This window comes from Oryctolagus cuniculus, chromosome 9, assembly GCF_964237555.1.
Source record: "Oryctolagus cuniculus chromosome 9, mOryCun1.1, whole genome shotgun sequence".
Lineage (NCBI taxonomy): Eukaryota > Metazoa > Chordata > Mammalia > Lagomorpha > Leporidae > Oryctolagus > Oryctolagus cuniculus.
The window spans coordinates 104,183,347-104,190,163 of NC_091440.1; the positions used below are offsets into that span (position 1 = coordinate 104,183,347).

The 6,817-nt window shown below is 45.6% G+C and overlaps 1 pseudogene; it reads left to right on the forward strand.

Annotated features, from left to right (window-relative positions):
- The first annotated feature begins 6,484 nt into the window (after window positions 1-6,484).
- LOC100344566 (uncharacterized) lies at window positions 6,485-6,817 on the forward strand (annotated as a pseudogene).

A 6,817-nucleotide genomic window follows, 5' to 3' on the forward strand; every position in this document is an offset into this window, starting at 1 on the left:
CTGTGTTGGTAAAAAAGGGAGTTTGTAAAATCGGGCTGTATGAATCGTCTTTCAGCATAATGACTTCTTTCTGCATTTGTCATCATGGTGCTTAATTAGGCTACATTTTGTGGGCTTTAAAGTGGCTCTGGCTGGAATTTCCTAGATGTTTTATTGTAATTTAGCATTAGTCAGGCTTAAGTTAATGGACACAGGCAGCTTTATTCACCATGGGTTGGGCCCTACCATTGCTATTATATCTTTTGATATTCATTCTCATGACACTAATCAGTGAGTATTGATTTAGACATTGTACATTTCCATAGGAATTCCATTTTAATTCAACATTAGAGTTCCATTAAAATGTAAAGGAAAGGGCATGCAAAAGTCGTCTTAAACATTACCGTCTTAGGAAAATCTGCTTGTTTTAGTCATTCTGCCAGCTCCAATTGGAGTAGAACAAAGATCCAGACATCGTTGGCAGGGCCCTCCCTTTCTGATTTATACTGACATCTGGAAGCAGCTTTGTGACATGGCCCACTGGTCAGGGTTCGAAGAGTGGGGATGGAGGGGGAGGACGATGGCTAGGGTGAAGGGTACCCTCGTGTCTCTGCCAACTGAGAAATTTGCTGAGGCTTGCATCAACTTGCAGGGTACTCAACTAGAAGTGGAATTGGGAAGAATGTGACATGGGAACAGAGGTCCAGCCTGATGGTAAAGGCAGAAGAAAGAGCAATAAATTCAGGCTTCAAGTACTCTCACACAGAAAATGCCCTGAATCCTCCTCCTTCACAAAGTAAGGAAGCTCCAGGTGATACATGGGTGGAATTGAGCCTTGGGAAGTCCTGTGTCCTATTTCTATCTTTGTTCCGTCAGAGCAGTAGACAGTCTTCTCTTGCTTTGTTCAACCCTTATATCATCTCTATCTTTGACTTGCCTAGATTCTATTATCAAGACACTTCCCTTTGCAGTATCTATTCCTTGCTGTTGAGTCCATATCCTCTCATGGTATCCATATACTGTAACCATTTATAAACTGTCAAGGCCAAAGTCCACAGAGCTAGCCCCATCTCCTTCTCAAGGCTACTTTCTACCTGGAGGTCTCATGGGCATTTTAAACTCAAAATGTACAAAATGTATCTCATTCTCTTCCTCCCAATCTGCCCCTCCACCAATAAGTTCTAGTCATCACCACATCCATCCATTTATTGCCTGGGCTGGAACCTTGGTAGCTACTAGATGCCTCCCCTTCTTCATCCCTCATAACCTGATCACTCTCTATGTCATTGACCTTACCTTCCAGATACATCTCAGATCTGTTCTTTACATCTTTAACTCTGTCTCAGCCATCCTGAGTTATAGTTTCTTGCCTCAATTGTCTTCCCTACTGGTAACCTGGTTCTTACATTGTTAGGAGTTGACTTTTCTTCCCCTGAAAGACACCAAAGTGTTAATCCCCAGTACTTATTAATGTGAGCTTACTTGGAAATTGAATCTTTGTAGATGTAATCAAGTTAAGATGGTGACATGCTCATTTAGAGTGCCTCTTAATCCAATGTTTCTGATGGCCTTATAAGAAGGTGAAAGGAGACAAAAACACGGAAGGAGAATGCCACGTGATGTCAGAGGAAGACATTAGAGTGAAGTGTCTACAGGTCTTAAGTAGTCCTGTGTTATTTTTTACTCTTATTCAAGGTTCTCCAGAGAAACAAACCCAGCAGGTTGTATATGTGTGTGATTTTCAAAGAATTCATGGAAAATGTGTATTATGACAACCTTATGCATGGATTTCAATTTTTTGCACCAAAATAAATTCATCTTTTAGTTCCACTTACCATGAATTTTTGAAGTATCTTCATGCATACAGAATGAGATTTATTACAAGGGATTAGCTTATGCAATTTTGAAGGTTGAGAAGTCCCCAGATCTGAGGTTGGCAAGTTGGAGAGCCACGGATGCTAATAGAGTAAGTTCTAGTACAAAAGTCAGCAGGCTCGAAACTCAGGAAAAGCCAGTGGCTCAATTTGAGTCAAAGATAGGGAAAGGCCACTCAGCTCCTGCAGCCAGGAAGGAAGTGTTCCTCTGCCTGGAACAGGGGCATTAGCCTTTTGGTTCTATTCATACCATCAATTCGTTAGATGAGACCCACTCACATGAGGAAGAACCATTTGCTTTACTCAATCTGCCAATTCAAACGTTAACCTCTTCCAAAAAATACCTCATAGAAACCCAGAATAATCTTTGGCCAAACATATGGGCACCCTGTGGCCCAGTTAAGTAGACACAAAAAAAAAAATCAACCAACTGTAGATACCAGCAGACAGACAAAAATCAACCACTGTAGAGACCAGCAGACAGACTTCTCTGATGTTGTTTGCCCCTTATCTATCCTAAGATCTTAGGCTTGCCCAGATTTCATTGTAAGCTCACTTCCTTTGCCACTAACTATTCTCCTGGGCTAAGGAATAACAATGATTTCTATCAAGAACAAGATGCTGGTAGAAAGGCAAGGACCATATTTTTCCATGCAGCCACCAACAAGGCATCAACCTTATACACATGCTGATTTCAGACTTCCAGCTTCCAGATCTGTGAGAGATTAAACTTCTATAGTTATAAGCCACTTAGTTTCTGGTACTTTCTCTAGGTAAACTGGGAAAATGGTTCACACTGATGCAAGGCAGATCTCACCTGATTACTCACTACTGCCTATAGGCTCAAGACCAAAGTTCCTGCCACTCCCATCAGGCATCTTCAGGGGCTGTGGCTTGTACACTCCATTGGTCCAATCCCATGCACCAACCCCTTCACAGTCTTTCTCACCCCCACCCCCACCCCCACACACAGAGAACAGTGTATCATTTTTCTGGAAGTGTCAGACCATTTCATACCCTTTCACATGCTCTAACCAAAATCCCCCTCCTTCCTCATCACTCTGGGAAATCAATCTTTCCTTTGAAGTCTTCCTCAATCTACCCAGAGCAGAAGTTATTCTTCTCCCTAGGGCTAGCTCTTTACCTTTCAAAAATATTTTTAAAGAAGACTATTTATGTATACGAAAGGTAGTTACAGAGAGAGAAGGAAGACAGAGAGGGAGATCTTCCATTAGCTGGTTCACTTTCCAAATGGCCACAACACCTGAGGCTGGACCAGGCTAAAGCCAGGAGTCTAGAACTCCACTTGGGTCTTCCACATGGGTGGCAGGGGCCCAAACACTTGGGCCACCTTCCACTGCTTTCCCAGGTGCATTAGCTGGGATCTGGATTGAAGTGGAGCAGCCAGGACTCAAACTAGTGCCCATGTTGGATGCCAGTATTGCAGTAAGTGGCTCAACCCACTGTGCCATAATGCCAGCCCCCTCCTGAAAACTTCTATGCTATCCTTCTGTTACAATCCCTACTTCATTATAAGAATGGTGACATGTCTATCTGATGAATTGTCTGACTTCTGCATAGGCACACAACAAACACTTTTTTTTTTTTTGACAGGCAGAGTTAAGACAGTGAGAGAGAGAAAGAGACAGAAAGAAAGGTCTTCCTTCCATTGGTTCACCCCCCAAATGGTCACTATGGCTGGCGCGCTGCGCCAATACGAAGCCAGGAGCCAGGTGCTTCCTCCTTGTCTCACATGTGGGTGCAGGGCCCAAGGACTTGGGCCATCCTCCACTGCCTTCCCGGGCCACAACAGAGAGCTGGACTGGAAGAGGAGTAACCAGGACAGAATCCGGTGCCCCACCCGGGACTAGAACCTGGGGTACCAGCACCGCAGGCAGATGATTAGCCTAGTGAGCCACAGCACTGGCTAAACACTTCTTTACAGTAGGCTGATTGATTGGGAAGATGAAGGTAGGATGTTGTTCATCTCTGAGACCTCTGTGCCCAGCGTAAGACCCAGCATTTACAACATGCTCCATGAATGTTTGTGCAGCAGCTCTTCGAGAGGTACCTGTATTTAGGAAGCAAGGAATAATATCAGAGCAGAGGGAGATGGCTCTTTCCTTCACTTACTTCCTCTTCTATGGTCCAGACCCCTTCATTTGTTGCTCATTGGTTCCCGTGTGTCTGGCACGTGATAAGCGCTCAACAATTTGTGGAGCAAAGAAAGAAACAGAGAAGATGCTGTCATTGTCCATGGATGCCAAGGAAGAGGAGGACACAGAGTCACTCATAGCTCCATTCTCTGTCCCTTCCAGGTGCCTGACACAGCTCTGATGGGCAGCAGATGAGCTGAGCATTCAGTCTGCTCCTCAGAAGTACACAAGTCCCCAGGGCAGTCATCTCTCCAGACCTGTAGACTTGTTCCCAAGTCTTCTAGCAAAGAGTAATCATAGAATTACAGAATTTGGTGTTAAGAGGTTTGTTAGAAAGCATTTAGAAAGCATTTAGGTTCAACACTTTCAAGAATTATAAAGAATCTTAGAGGTCATTTTGTTTCTGCAGGATCCACGTCTGTGGAAGGTGCTGAGGCCCTAGGAGGAAGGTGGCTACCCAAAGCCACACAGCTGATCATCTGTGACCCCTTTTTCCTGTGAGACTTTGATGTCTGCGAAGCATAGGATTTTTTTCTTCAACAGCTGAGTAAACCACTTCCAAGAAGAGTAAGAATTGCAAACAGATGGCACCATGGCCTTTTCCACCCCTCAGGCATGCCCTTCCACAAACTTTAATCCTTTTTCTGATCATGGAAGAAGCTCAGGAAGCACTGGGAGTAGGCAGAGTCCCACAGCCTGGCAGAGGGGTGGCAGCACCCTGCTGAATCCACCCTATCCCCCAACGCCCACTATCCACTCATTTTCCCTTTGCCTAAGCATTGCACATGTTCATAGACACGTCTTCCTGCAGAAACCATTGCCTCGTTTAACTACTGTGGAAGCCTCAGGCCAAGCAAGAGAGGAGAAGATGGTTCCCTGAAGGTACTGGGTTCACAGTGCAGACACAAGAGCCATCATAGGCCTCCAACCATGAAATCCCAGTTGCCTTTCTGGGGGCCGGCATCTCATATGGGCTCTGGTTCATTTCCTGGCTGCTGCTCTTCCGGTCTGTTGTGGCCTGGGAAAGCAGCAGAATTTGGCTCAAGTGCTTGGGCCCCTGCACCCACATTTTAGACCAGAAAGAAGTACTTGGCTCCTTGCTTCAGATCGGCACACCTCCGGCATTGCAGCCATTGGGGAGTGAACCAGCGGAAGGAAGACCTTTCTTTATGTCTCTCCCTCTCACTGTGTGTAACTCTACCTCTCAAATAAATAAATAAAATCTTAAAAAAAAGAATGCCCTTCTGGAGTGGGTGTTCATTCTTGCAGTTAAGACAATCATTGGAACACCTGTATCCCATGTCAGAGTGCCTGGATTTGAACTCTGGTCTGCTCCAGATTCCAGCTGCTTCCTAACGTGAGCCCTAGGGGGCAGTGGAGATGACTCAAATAACTGGGTTCTTGCCAGCAATGTAGGATATCTGGATTGAGTTCATGGCTCTGTTTCATTTTTGCCCCTCTTGGGCCATTGTGGGCATTTGGAGAGTGGACTAGATAGGAGGGTCCTCTCTCTCTCTCTCTCTCTCTCTCTCTTTCTCTCTCTCTCTTTCTCTGTCTCTCTCTCTCTCTCTCCCCCTATCTTTCAAATTTTAAAAAAATGAGTCCCTTCTGAAAATAGTAAAATGGCACAAGATCGTTCCTGGATTCATCAAAGGTTAGTCTCCCCAAGTGGCAGGTTGAGAGTGGAATTTGAAGCCATATGAGCATTTGGGTTGCCATTTAGAGGTGCTCATTTTATTTATCACAACATCACCTCACAGGAGTTTTTTTATAGAAAAAGTAAATAAGGGCATGAGGAAGAATTTCAGAGAGAATATGAGCATTGTAAAAGCCTAAAGGACAGAGAGGCAAGGGATAGCTTCTCTCTTGGGTTTACGGGAATAATGTCTGTAGAGCACTTTCTAGCACTGATAGGGAGGAATTGAGGTCTTGGGCTGTCAACAGGAGACGTTAGGGATAGTACCTGAGAGTGAAGAAAAAGTGAGTTCCCCTCTGGGCTGGGGAGCTCCTTCTTGGGTTCAGTAAGAAGGACCAACAGGTCCATAGAAAGATGCTTGACATCACTACTCATCATGGGAATGCAATTTAGAAACCACACTGGGGGCTGATGTCATGGCTTAGTGGGTAATGCTGCTGCTTGTGATGCTGGCATTCCATACAGGTGCCAGTTTGAATCCCAGCTTCTCTACTTCCAATCCACCTCAACGCTAATGGCCTGGCAAAAGCAGTGTAAGATGCCCTACGTGTTTGAGCCCCTGCCACCTACATGGGAGACCCAGACATGGATAAAGCTTCTGGCTCCTGGCTTCGGCCTTGCCCAGCCCTGGCAGTTGTGTCCATTTGGGGAGTGAACCAGCAGATGGAAGATCTATCTGTGTGTGTGTGTGTGCGTGTGTGTGTGTGTAACTCTGACTTTCAAAATCAATATCTTTTAAAAAAGAAAACCATAGGAGACGTTGCCTCACACCTGTCAGAATGGCTACTATCAAAAAGATGACAGAGCTACTTCCTAGTTGGGTTCAGGAGCTGTGTGACATATCTGGTCGTGGAAAAGGTGGGAAGGACCTTAGCAAGGGAGGCACCAGGCACCACCACAAGGTCCTGTGTGACAGCATCCAGGACGTCACCAAGCCAGCCATCCACCACCTGGCTTCAAGCGCATCTCAGACCTCATCTACAAGGAGACCCACGGCGTGCCAGGATGCCATCGCCTACACAGAGCATGATCAGCACAATACAGTCACAGCCATGGACATGGTCTACGTGCTCAAGCGCCGGGGCTGCACCCTCTATGGCTTCTGTGGCTGA